We start from the raw sequence: 14,337 nt of genomic DNA on the forward strand, positions 1-14,337 counted from the left end.
AACCCACGTCCGCCTCAACTACATTAGGAAATAGAGATGAAGCGGCGAGCACATAATCAATGCGTGACATAGTATGATGTGCTCTGGAGACATGAGTATATTCCCGGGAGGTTGGGTTCAAAACCCTCCAGACATCTAACAAGTCTAATTTCCTGCAAATATAATCCATGTCAGACTCTTTTGGTATTTTATAACTGCTAGGTATGCTGGACTTATCTAAAGTAGCATCTGCTACACAATTAAAGTCTCCTGCCAGAAGCAGACGGCCTTGGATGTGCTCTAATATCTGGGAAATAAGGTGGCCAAAGAATCTGCTATCTGAATTATTCGGGGCATATACATTACAAATAGTGAGGGGCTGCCCCTCCAGCGTGCCTGTGATGAGAATAAACCTACCCTCAGGGTCTACCACCTCCTTAGAGATTATGTAAGGAGTATTTTTATTCACCAGTATTACCACTCCCCGTTTGCGTCCTGCTGCAGGGGCAAAGTGACATGTAGTCACCCACTCTCTACAAAGCTTTTTACTTTCCAACACATTGAGATGTGTTTCCTGAAGGCATGCTATATGCGTTTTGAGTCGGGCCAGGTGCTGGAAAACCTTTTTCCATTTTATAGGACTGCCGAGCCCATCCACATTCCAGGATACCACTTTATAAGTGGAGCCCATTATCCAGCCTCCCCCAGAAATCTTCCATTCCGGAATAATACTAATGCGAAAGGAGAAGGAGGCCCCCAGCCTAGCCTCCCTCCCATCAATAATTCCTTCAGTACATCTAGGAAACTGCATTCATTCACACACTGACTCTCCCTCACAATCGCAACCAACATGATTCCCTTTGCAATACCCAAAAGAAAAAAGTAAATATGGAACCCCTGCCACCCCCTCCCCCCCCTTTCCCCTCCTGTTCTTCTAACCCCACACAGGCTAAGCCTGAATTGAGAGCACGCAAGGATGTGTTGGGAGTATAGGACCCCCCCTCCCCCACCTCCCTGCTAGTACTAGAACCAATAGAAACATAACATAACATGGAACCTTATGTTAGTAATATATCACTTATTTAAGTCCTCCTGCAGTTGTCTTGTGGCTTCAGGTGAGGAGTACACTGTCCAGCTCCCCTCTCGGAATACTTTTAATTTCGCTGGAAATTGCAGCATGAAACGAATTTGTTTCTCAAAAAGCAAATTGCACACCGCTGAGAAGGCTTTCCTTTGTGCTGTTACCCGGGCCGAATAATCTGGCGCCATTCGAATGCGATGTCCCTGGAACTGTAAGTCAGGTATTTTCCTCGCGGCTTGCAGCACACTCTCTTTGTGGTGGTAATTCAGGATTTTAATAATGACGATCCGTGGGCGATGGTTCAACCCCGATTCCGGGGGGCGAGGTCCCAGCCTGTGTGCTCGTTCAATTTCAAAGCAAGTTTGCAATTCGCTTAACCCAAGCACCTCAGGGATCCAGGCCGTCAACGTGGTTCGGAGATTCTGGTCCAGAATAGATTCTGGGAATCCCATCAGCCTCAAATTGGACCTCCTTGATCTGTTTTCCAGGTCATCTGTTTTATCTTTTTGCTCCGTCAGTGCTTTTTCAAGCACCTGTACACGATTTGTAAGGGCTAGTACGTCATCTTCTAAAACTCCCGTACGCCCTTCAACCTGATCAAGCCGAGGAGCAAATTCCGATAAAGACGCTTGTACCGAAGTTAGTTGTTCGGAAAGCCCGGTAAATTTATTTTCTAGTGCTTGCAAAATCGCCTCCTGTAGTTCCAGCGTGGTAGGGTGAGCTTGCTGATCACTGTTGCTCCCTTCTCCACTGCCCGCTTTCCCGACGTCCGCCGCCATCTTGGCTCCAAGGCCGCTCGGCTTTTCTTTGTCTTTTCTCGCTGTTTTCGGCGGCATGGTCACCGGCGATTTGTGCATATAGTTGGTGATCGACATATGCCACACTTAGGATCAATGAAATCCATCAGAAAGAACGCAGAAGGACAGATGAGGAGGGATTAGGGGGGTCCTATCCCCGGAGCGTTGCCAGATGCGACCGGCCCCGTTCACCACATCACGTGGTCTCATATCCGGCTATCTTAAGAAGTTAGCCGGATAACCATAGCTGGCTATCTATAGCTGACTAACTTTAGGACAGCTCTTTGACCCAACCAGACTTAGCCAGCTTAGTTAACCAGCTAACTCTGAATATCAGAGCTGGCCGATTAACTTAGCCAGCTAACAACTTCACCCAGTTATGCCCCCAGAAGGCCTCCGATTTATCTGACTAAATTCTAGTCACCTAACTTATTAGCCAGCTAGAATATAGCTAGATTAAGGTTGACAATGAGATAGATGACTTTTCAGTTATCTATCTTAATGATTTTTGAATATTGACCTCTTAGAGACTGGAGGACTTTACTCAGGTGGATCCGTTAACAAATCTGTATAAAAGCATTTTAACATATCCATTAGGGTAACCATCAAAAACTTTGGAAATTTAAGAAACATAGATTTAACTTCCTAGAATAATTATCTAAATATTTGACCTTACAATGCAATCTTTAATGAGAGCCACATTCATCATATTAGATGCTTTACATTGTGTATCCAAATCTTGCAACATATCTTTTTACTGTGCAATTGATTGCTGATGGGAGTTGACCTGTATCTGCATTTCCACCAAAACTGACAAAGCATTATTAACTCTATCAGTAACAGATCTTTCAAGACCTTTTAATGACAACCCACAAAGTCTCCAGCATAATTGAAGATGTTATCTCAGTAGTGGAAGATAAGGTAGAATCGGCATCAAACCAAAGGATGGCCAAGGTGTGTGCATTCTTAGGGCTGCTATCACCTGAACAGCAGCCTGCTCTACTCCAGTGGACTGTACCCAAAGATCTTCAGTCAAGTTCAAAGAACTCCCATGTCCTGTACCACATTCAGTGCCTACTTTGGGAAGAGAATGAAAAATGGGGTTCAAGGAGATAATAGTTTCGATCTGAAGCAGTGCTAAAATCACCTAGCTTCTCAGACCCCAATAAAGTCCCAGCACCTGATGCTAGCATAGACCCTTCAATTCAATTGCAGAATGACCTGGGAAAGGGAGGGCCTGTCTCTAGAGAGGTAGGACCTATGGATCCCATCCTCTTCTTCCCCATATAATTGAAATGAAGGTAGTTTAGGAAAAGTATTACAGTTGAGAAATGGTATTCACAGACCGATGTATTTCTCAAAGAAATTCCATCCTAGACAGGGACCCCTTTGGTGAGCATGTTTGGCAGTCCACCAGCAGCTGCACACCACCCTGTGCTGCCTTTTATCTCCCTCTATCAGTGCTTGTAGATGACATCAGATGCCGGGTTGGTAGAGCATGAGCTTCCCTGCAGCAATTAGGAGTAGCTGAAGGTGGAAAACAGTGACCAGGAAGGTATCTTCACTTGAACTGTCTCCTCCCCCCCCCAAAAAAAAAAAAAAAAAAATTATGTGCAGACAAACATGTATACCCATATAAATATCTTTGAATATTGCCTTCAGTATTCAGAAATATTGATTGCACTTGCTGTGCCAGGCCTGCCCTTTGCCCTGCTTACTCACATTTTATGCTTTCTCAGTGGGTTTTCTCCAGGTTCCTCCTGTGTTCTCCACTCCCACTCTTCTATCATCCTTGCTCCTACTCATCGCTCTTCCTCCATATTATTCATTCTTTTTCATTGAACCTTTCTAGTGGGATCAGTTGTTCATCACCTTCTACCTGCTACTCACCTTTTCATCTTCTAGAAGTTGTTAGAATGTCTTCCCCTTTGCAATGCTTTCCTCTTCATAAATGTTTATAATCTTTGGAGGCCATTCTCTCCTGGCCTTTTTCAGTTCCAGGGAGTATATATCTCAGGATATTCAGGTTTTGTCAAATAGCAATTGTCATAAGAAAAGTTATTCAGGAGATATGAGGAGTAGAATACGTTTATGACAGCAAATTTTGTCCCACATGGGACATGTTATTATGTCTTCTTGTTATTGCAAAGTGCAATATTTTGTTAAGGGTATATGCATTGTGAAATATGATAATATGGTTCTGCCAGTGGTTTTTGAGGTTAGACATTTAGGGGTGATTTTAGACTCTCACTTGTCTGTGAAGGCTCACCTTACATATGTAGTAAAAACAGCCTTCTATATGTTGAAATTACTGAGACCCCTTAAGAATTTATCACAGGAGTTATTTTGTTCAATCTTGCAAGCCATGCTATTTGGCCAATTAGATTATTCTAATGCTCGATATCTAGGTCTATCTAAAGCCCAGATATGAGCCCTGCAATTAATTCAAAATGCAAGACTACTTTTGGAACTTACATCTTTTGAGCATATTACTGCAATTTTGTGCAGCTTTTATTGGCTGCCTGTAAAATGGCACACACAAGTTAAAATGCTTATTATTGTATACAGATTATTCTATAGAGGTAGTACATATAATTTAGGCAGTGTGTTTAGACCTTATATCCCTACTTGTGTTTTATGTTCTAGGGATGTGCATTTCTTATGTCCGTTTTGGCAGTACCCACATACCTAGCAGACTTAATAGTACACAGGTAAAAAAGGATAGTATACGCAATTACGCATAACTTGCATTAAAAATACATCATACTGTCTATTTTTACCTATGTACTATAAAGTCTGCGAGGTACAAGGGTAAAGCTGAAATGGATGTAACAAATGCACATCACTATTATGTTCATCAGGAACACAGTTGTTTACTATTCCTTCACTGCAAGGATATAAATTGCAAGTTACACATTTATGAGCAGTCTCTTATGCTGGGCCAACCCTATGGAAATCCCTTCTAGTGGAGTTGTGGAAAGAGCAAGATATCAACGCTTTTAGGAAGAAGCTTAAAGCTTTCTAATTTGAGGAAGCATATAAATAATTTTATGCAAAGTTATTTTATTGCTTTTTCTGTTATAAGATGTTTTTATGTGTTTGTTTACATTGTTTATTTATTATGCTATATTTATTATCACCATTTTCTTATGATCTATCCAAAACGAATGCTGGGACGGTGTAGAATGAACATATTTGCTAATAAATAAATACATGTATAATATATTATACAGCTCTTTAGTTATAGGTTATACTAAATATTTGTCTTCCTTTAATACACAATGTTCTGCTAGAATTCCCTATAAAAAGGAGAATCATAAACAAAAGAAATCATATTTTTTTGCTAGTAGAACTTTTTACAGCTACTTTCTAGTTTATTTGTTTCTCTTTCCATTTTGTTATTTTTATCCTGCAAGGTAGATTTAATTGGAAACTGTGTGTGAAAATTGTGCTCAAGCAAATCAACACTCTGCAAAGCATGCTATCCTCCTTCAGCCCTGGAAGATCCATAGCATCTGCATGTTTTTGGTAAGATATCTTTGCACTGGAAGAAAACTCAAAAAGAAATGTACGTTTTCAAAAACTTATCAGACAGCACTAAATAGAAGAAAACATAGCCTCAGTGTCTGAAGCATTCAGAAAACACTGAATATACTGCTGGATCAAAACATCTGCTATTTTCCCTCACAGTTCTCTTTTACAATACTTTTATGAGAACTAGATTCAAAGTCCTACCAATAGCAGACTGCTACTATGAATGGAAGAATGATAAGTCTTGAGAAATAAACCTAGGAAAGTACACAGAAAAAAATAATTTAATTCATTTTATATTGGTTCTTTCCCCTTTTTTATTTGTTTTGCATGTTTTTGTTCCCAAGTTTCATTTGTTTATTTCATTATGTTTTTTCATTATTTCCATTAAAGTCAATGGAAATAAATCATTATTTTGGTCTCTATTATGGAGGTTTTCTATCCAAACATAATTAAATTTGCAGGCAGGGGGGACAAAATTCCAAGACACCAAGAATAGGAAAAAGTGGCAACAACACTGGCATGAACACCTCAGGGCACTAAAGTGTTATGGTTTTGTAAGAATGTGAACCCTGGGCTGAGATGAGAGATGTATCTGCCTACAGGGAAGAGCCCTGTGAGCCTCACAGTCGGTGGGCATGGTCTCAGCGATGTAGGACACAGCTGTAGTGGAGACTTTATTGAGAGAAAAGACAAGGCATGGCCCACGGAGGGGGAAATGTAAATAAACACAGTTCTTGAGCAATAGGTTATGCCCAGAGTGGCACTGCTGGCATGAAGGTCCAGTAGTGGCCCGCAGTGGGGGGTACACCAGGAGATTCCCACAGACAGGTGGATATTACCTCAGAAGTGCAGATCTGGTAGTGGCCTGCACAGAGTATGCCGAGGATGACTGTGCTGATGATGAAGGTGTTGGTAAGGTCTGAGGTGCAGGAACCGGGATATGGAACTGGTAGAGGCGATGATACCCTGCGGCTCAGGATATGTTGGAATAGTAATTACTGAAGAGGAACAGTAGTGGCCGAGGCACGGGGTATGCCGTAGTAGTTTCAGTAAGGCTGGTATCGTAGAAGGTACTCACAAGAGGAAGTTCCAGGAGAAGTCCCAGGCAGGAAGTCCCTCCGAGGAGTGGATAGCCAGGAATGCAGAAGGGCCCCCAAGGAGTGGGTACCTAGAGTGTCCGAATACCAAGAGGAGACACTGGAACTGGAGATCCAAGAATGGAGTGGATTCAGCAACGAGAGAAGTCCTTACTAACTCATAGTAGCAGAGGGATGGTCAGCTTAAGTACAGCAGCGGGTTGACATCATCGGGAGGGGATGCCCCCAAGGTTCCCGGCATGACGTGTACAAAGGAAGCCCTTGCATGGGTGCGCATGCCTTAGGTGATTCTAGAAACAAGATGGCAGTCAGCAACGCCCACGCCGATCTGGGAATGCTGGGGAGGTTGGTGGTGGTTGGCGGAGGCCAACATTCGTCCTAGGATTGACGGTGCGGGGAGAAAAGAGGTGAGCAAGAGAGGTCACAGCCATCTGCGACCGAAGGGCGTAATAGTACCCCCCTTCTTATGGCCCCTCCCTGGGGGTTTTGGCTTCCTAGGACATGACAGGTGAAATTGTCCGATCAACTTCTTGTCGAGGATGTTGCTTGCAGGCTCCCAACTATTCTCCACTGGTCTAAATCCTTCCCAGGAAATGAGGTACTCCCAGCATTTTCCATGTTTCCGTACATCAAGGATATTCTCCACCTGATAAGTAATGTCTTCTTCAGCAGAGAGAGGTTGAGGTTCAGGTATCTTCCTCCAGAACTCCGACAAAATGAGCAGTTTTAGAAGGGAAATGTGGAAGGCGTTCTGGATTTTAAGAGAGGCTGGTAGCTGCAAGTTGTATGTGACTGGACCCAGGCAGCGGAGTATTGGAAAGGCCCTATGAACCTGGGCGCAAATTGAGCCGAATGCAGTTTTAGGCGAATGAAGCGGGTACTGAGCCATACCTTGTCCCCAGGTACTGAGCCATACCTTGTCTGTGATGGGGTTCATAGAACCTTTTGGCTTGTTGCCCAGCTTTCTGGAGAAGCTGTTTAGTATGTTCCCAAAGCTGATACAGTTCGTTTGCCGAGGCCGGGGCTGCAGGAGAAGATACTGACAAAGGCATAAAGGAAGTAGAGGTTAACGTCCATAGATGAGTTGAAAAGGCTACGATCCTGTGGAAGCTGATGGATGGGAGTTCAGTGCAAATTCTGCCCAAGGGAGCAACTTGGACCAGTCACTTTGTTTGGCATTGACATAGGCCCGGAGAAACTGTTTTTGCATGCGGTTCATCCTCTCGGTCTGTCCGTTTGCTTGCGGATGGTAAGCTGATGTAAGATCCAGAGATATATCGAACCTTTTACAGAGAGATCTCCAGAATTTTGCTGTAAATTGAACCCCTCAGTCCAAGAGGATGTGCTTAGGCATGCCAAGCAGACGAAGAAGTGACGTATGAATAACTTCGCTAGTTCTGGAGCTGATGGTAACACGGGTAGTGCCATAAAATTAGCCATTTTAGAAAAGCAATCTACGGTGACCCAGATGGTGTTGTTGCCGTTGGACATGAGTAGATCAACAATAAAGTCCATGGCTATGTGTGTCCACGGTTCTCTAGGAATGGGCAGAGGTTGGAGAAGTCCCCAGGGATGACCGGCGGGTGGTTTCTGTCTTGCATAGCTAGGACATGATTCCACGTAGGCCTGTACATCTTCTTTCATCGAGGGCCACCAGAAATATCTTTGCAGGGTAGTCAGCGTTCTGAATTGACCAAGGTGACCTGCAAGGAGTGAGTCATTGGCCCATCTGAGGATCTTCCTCATGAGTGTCCGTGGTACCACTGTCTTTCCAGCTGGAAATGTGTGGGTGACTGAAAGAAGTACCCTAGTAGGTCAATGATATGACCCGGAGTATCAGAGAAAATGAGTGGGAAAGAGCATCTGCCTGTGTGTTCTTGTCCGCTGAGTGAAACCTCAAGAGAAAATCAAATTGGTTAAAAAACAAGGACCAGCGGACTTGTCTGTGGTTCAAGCGTTGGGCATGACGTAAGTATTTGAAGTTTTTGTGTTCAGTGAAAACCGTTATCTGATGTTGAGCACCCTCGAGCCATGGGCACTATTCTTCAAATGCCAACTTGATTGCTAGTAGCTCCTTGTCACCTATCCCATAGTTTCCCTTGGCAGAGGAGAAGCGCCAAGAGAAAAAGGAGCAAGGGTGCAAGGTAAGGGTATCACTATGTTGGCTAAGGATAGCACCAACTCCGATGTCCGAAGCATCCACCTCGACTATGAATGGTCATTGGGGATCAGGGTGGTATAGAATAGCTCTCGAAGAAATGTATCTTTGAGCTTCTGGAAGGTGGTCACAGCTTCTGAAGACCACTGAGAGTGATTGGCTCCCTTGCACGTCATGGCAGTAAGAGGCTTGATCAAAGTTGAATAGTGATGAATGAATGATCTGCAGTAGTTGGTGAATCTGAGGAATCTTCGTAATGCTTTAAGAACAGTAGGTTAAGGCCAGTCCCAAATGTTCTTGGTTGTTTGCGGATCCATCTGGAACCCCTGGCTGGACACCACATAGCCCAAAAAGGGGACAGACTCCTGGTGGAAGGAGCATTTCTCTAATTTGGCATACAGATGGTTATCTCTTAATCTCTGTAGAACCTTGGCGATGTCCATTTGATGAGTCTGGAGGTTCTAAGAAAAACAACAGTATGTCATTCAGATACACTACTACGCAGCTGTACAGCATGTCCCTGAAGATTTCATTCATTATGTTTTGAAACACGGCCTGGGAGTTGCAGAAGAAAAGGGCAAGACCAAATATTCAAAATGGCCATCACGGGTATTAAATGCTGTTTTCCATTCATTGCCCCGGTGTATTCGGATCAAATTATATGCTCCTCTGAGGTCCAGCTTTGTGAATATTTTGGCCCCTTGGAGCCTATCAAAAAGTTCAGAGATCAATGGCAATGGATAGTGGTCCTTCATGGTGATCTCATTCAAGCCGTGGTAGTCTATACATGGGCAAAGAGATCCATACTTCTTACCCATGAAAAAAAATATGGCTCCAGCAGGAGAATTTGAAGGCTGAATGAAGCCCTATGCCAAGTTCTCTTGAATATAGGTAGACATAGCCTTGGTCTCAGATAGAGAAAGTGGGTACACCCTTCCTCTGGGAGGCTTGAAATTGGGTATAAAGTTTATGGTGCAATCAAAGGATTGGTGAGGTGGTAGAGTATCTGCCTCTTTCTTAGAAAATATGTCCTGATAAGATGAGTACTGTTGAGGTAGGCCTGGAAGAGAGGTGGTAGTAGTCAGGCAAGGCATAGGAGTCACCACCTCTAAGCATTTTCCATGGCAAGCTTTTCCCCATTGGGACAGTTCTAGGGACTCCAATCAAATTGGGGTGAATGCATCTGTAGCCATGGCAGTCCAAGTACTACCAGATGTATAGTCTTGTCCAGGACTAGGAACAAAATGGCCTTGGAGTGTAGAGACCCTGTGTGGAGATGAAGCAGTTGAGTGGTGTAGGAGACCTGACCAGGTAATGGCTCGCCGTGTATAGATGACAGTAGCAGTGGAGAGGGTATCCGAACAGTGGGGATTCGTAGGTGCTCTACGAGTTGTTAGAGTATGAAATTCCCACCGGCATCTGAGATGATGGATACTGGATGAGTCAGTGGAGGAGAAGTTAGACCTATGAAGAGTCCTCTGGCAGATCCTAGGTCCGCAAGTTTCCCGGACAGATAGGACAAGAGAGCACAGCATGGCCAGGTTGTCTGAAGTACATGCAGAGGCCTAGTCTCTTTCGGTAACAGCTCTCCTTAGTTGTTAGGTGGCTGCGGCCTAGTTGCATGGGTTCTTCCTCTTCAATACTAGGTGCAGGAGTAGTCTGGGTAACCGGCACTGGAAAAAAGCGTGGAACCCCTGGTGACATCTTTTTAGGCCATTTTACCTCTTGTAACTGCTCACGTAGACAACGGTCAATTCGTCCTGCAAGGTCGATGAGTGAGTCCAGAGTATCAGGGAGTTCAAATGCTGCTAATTCATCTTTAATGCGAGAGTTAAGACCTTCCAGGAAAATAGCCCTCAGACAATCCAGGTCCCAATGTAGCTCCGAGGACAATGTTTTATATTCAATAACATAATCAGTCAAAGGTTTGGTACCTTGTTGTAAATGCAGGAGTGCAGATCCAGCGACAGTCTTGCAGGCAGGATCATCAAATACAGAACGAAAGAGGGCAAGGAAGCCTGTCAAATCTTTGAGAATTGGATCATTACACTCCCAGAGAGGTGAAGCCTAGACCAGGGCTTTCTCATCTAAAAGAGACAGTATGCACATAGTTTTGGTCCCCTCGTCTGGGAAATAAGTAGGTTGCAGTGAAAAGTGCATACAGCTCTGATTTATAAAGCCCCTACATAACAGGGGATCACCTATAAAATGAGTATGTATTGGCAAGGGTATGGAGAGTCATACAGGCATCACCTGTGGAGAGGAGATGGCCATGTCAGGCATTGATGGAGAATTCAGCCGAGAATTTAGCTGATTGAAGGTGTTAGCCAAAGTCTCTAATGTCCTTTGTTGCCCAGCAAGACGTTGGGCCAGGCCAGGGATGGCCTGCAGGGCTGAGACTTGAGCTGGGCCCATAGAGTTAACAATCTGTTTGTTATAATTAGTGAAGTTTGGGTGGACCCTTGGACACTGTGGCAGCTGACCACACCTATGGGGGGGAAGTCCCATGAGGGGACACAAGTCAGGCTCAGCTCTTGGACACACAAACACAGATTTATCTTTATTTAGACAGTTTGAGAAGCCACCAAAGGTGGCAGTAGTGAGTTGAGGATGTAGCCTGGCTGGACTAGTATTCCCCAGGCACTGGAACAGTGGTTCCTCTGGTAGCAGTGCTGTAGTGGAGAGAACTGAGAGAATGAGTACAATAAAACATTCACAGAGTCCCAAATATGGAGAAGCCCTGAGATAGAGAGAGCTGGCCCTCAAGGAGCGAGTACCAGATCCCTGGGAGCAGGGAGACTCATTGGCAAAGTACTCACACAGTGGTTCCACGTAGGAGATGGCACTGGCGCTGGAACAGAGGCAGGTCCTTGAGGAGCAAGTACCTGGTTCCAGGGAGACAGCTCTGAGGAGTGGATGATAGTAGTACTCACTGATGGTGTCTGTAGCGAATTCTTCCAAGTAGAAGAGGAGATAGATGTAGGCAGTGGGTCAGGGAACATGGGCCCTTGAGGAGCGAGTACCAGTTCCTGATAGCGACCTAAAAGAAGCAAAAGAGGCCCCCGAGGAGCGAGTACCCCGTTAGCAGAAAGAGTCCAATGGAAGTTGGAAAGGCAGATTAGCTGGGTACGGAGAGCAAATCCCATCCGTAAGAATCCCCTTGCTAACTCAATGGCTAGCAATAAAGAGTAGGCTTAAATTACCGGGCAGCATGACGTCATCACAGGGGGACGCCCCTGAGGAACGCTCCAATGAGGAAATAAGAATGAGGGCTGCGCGGCGTGCATGCCCTAAGGTACTTGTAGAACATGGTGGGAGGCAGCGCCCAAGCCGGTAGGGGGACGCTGGAGAGCAGTGGATTGAGCTGCTGGGGACATCACTGAGAGCTTCAGTGGAAGTGGCGGTGATGGTGAACGTCCATATACCACTTCAAAAGGTGTTGATCCAGTGGATGATGCTAGATGAGAATTAATGGAGAATTCAGCCCATGGTAACAGTTTGGCCCAGTTATTCTGACGCAACACACATAGGCCCAAATGAACTGTTTCATGGTCCTATTCATCCATTCTGTTTGGCCATTTGATTGCGGATGATAGGCTGATGTATAATCTAGAGAGATGTCAAAAAGCTTGCACAAAGCCTTCCAGAATCTTGCTGTGAACTGTGATCCTTGATCCGAGACTATGTGCTTCGGCAGGCCATGAAAGCAAAAGATGTGGGTTATGAAGAGCTTCGCAAGCTCCAAGGCTGAAGGTAAGCCAGGCAGCACCACGAAATGGGCCATCTTGCTGAAACGGTCGACTGTGATCCAAATGGTATTCATACCTCCAGAGAGGGGAAGATAGACTACAAAGTCAGTAGCGATATGCATCCAGGGCAGTTCTGGAGCTGGAAGTGGTTGCAGCAATCCCCACGGTTAGCCAGAAGTAGGTTTGCACTTGGCACAGATGGCACAAGATGCTACATAGGAGAGCGTATCTTCCTTGATAGTTAGCCACCAATAATACTTCTGTAGCTTCAGCAGGGTACGGTGTTGACCAGGATGGCCAGCCAGCTTCGAATCGTGTGCCCAATAGAGCACTTTCTTCCTGAGGTGTTAAGGAATGATGGTTTACCAGCGGGCACAGTATGAGTAGCCGCCAAGATGACTTTCTTCGCGTTGATAATATGCTGAGGTTCTTCTGGAACATCCTCCGAGAAAAAGGAGCATGACAGGGCATCAGCTCTGGTATTCTTGTCTCCGGGGCGATATTTGAGCACAAAGTCAAAACGGCTAAAAAATAAGGACCATCTGGCTTGTCTATGGTTAGGACGTTGCGCATGGTGGAGATACTCTAGATTCTTATGGTCCATAAACACGGTAATTTGATGTTGAATGCCTTCGAGCTAAGGCAGCCATTCCTCGAATGCCAACTTAATAGCCAGGAGCTCTTTATCTCCGATCCCATAGTTCTTCTCTGCTGGAGAGAAATGTCACGAGAAGAAGGAGCAGGGACGTAAGGATTTGGAGTCTCCAGTTTGGCTCAATACAGCCCCCACACCGACATCAGAAGCATCAACCTCCACGATGAATGGCTTGTTGGGGTCTGGATAATGCAGCATGGTTCAGTGGAAAAGGCAGTCTTTAAATCCTCAAACACGGAAATGGCCTTCGCAGACCCTTTCTGGGTCATTGCAGTTAAGGGCACAGTTAAAGAAGAATAATTCTTTATAAAGCTTCTATAGTAATTAGTGAACCCCAAAAATCGTCTCAGAGCCTTCAGGCTGGTAGGTTGGGACCAATTTTTAATACTCTCTAATTTTTGGGGATCTATCTTGAAGCCATCTTTAGACACAATATAGCCAAGAAAAGGCACAGAGTCCTTAAGGAATTCACATTTGGATAGCTTGGCATAAAGCCAGTGTTCTCGAAGTCTTCATAGTACTTGTTTGACGTCCTCTAGATGAGTAGACAAGTCCTGAGAAAATATCAGGATGTCATCTAGGTACACTACGACACTCTTGTACAACAGGTCCCGTAAGATGTCGTTCATCATGTTCTGGAACACAGCGAGTGCACTGCACAGGCTGAAGGGCATTACTAAGTACTTGAAATGACCATCTCGAGTGTTGAAGGCTGTTTTCCATTCGTCGCCACTGCGAATGCGAACTAAGTTATAGGCTCCCTTTAGGTCAAGTTTCAAGAATATTTTGGCACCTTGAAGCCGGACGAATAGCTCTGAGATTAAAGGCAGGGGATATCGGTCTTTAATTGTGATCTCATTCAGACCTCGATAGTCGATATAAGGACATAAAGTACCATCCTTCTTCCCCACAAAGAAGAAGCCTGCGCTGGCTGGAGACTTTGATGGTCTAATGAATCCTTTCTGTAAATTCTCCTCGATGTACTTGGACATAGCCTTATTCTCTATTACAGAGAGTGGATGGACATGTCCTTTAGGAGGTTCAGTGTTCGGTTTCAGCCTTATGGCACAGTCGTAAGGTCTATGTGGAGGAAGGATGTCAGCAGCTTCTTTGGAGAACACATCACCGAATGATGCGTATTGAGGCGGCAGTCCTGACATCACTGGAGTTGCAGGCATGCAGAGGACAGGAGAAACTTCCTTAAGGCAATTGCCATGACAACCTGGGCCCCAGCGGGTGAGTTGCAAGGTGGCCCAGTCAAATTGAGGCTGATGCAACTGCAACCAG

Source organism: Rhinatrema bivittatum, chromosome 3, assembly GCF_901001135.1.
Source record: "Rhinatrema bivittatum chromosome 3, aRhiBiv1.1, whole genome shotgun sequence".
NCBI classification, from domain to species: Eukaryota; Metazoa; Chordata; class Amphibia; order Gymnophiona; family Rhinatrematidae; genus Rhinatrema; species Rhinatrema bivittatum.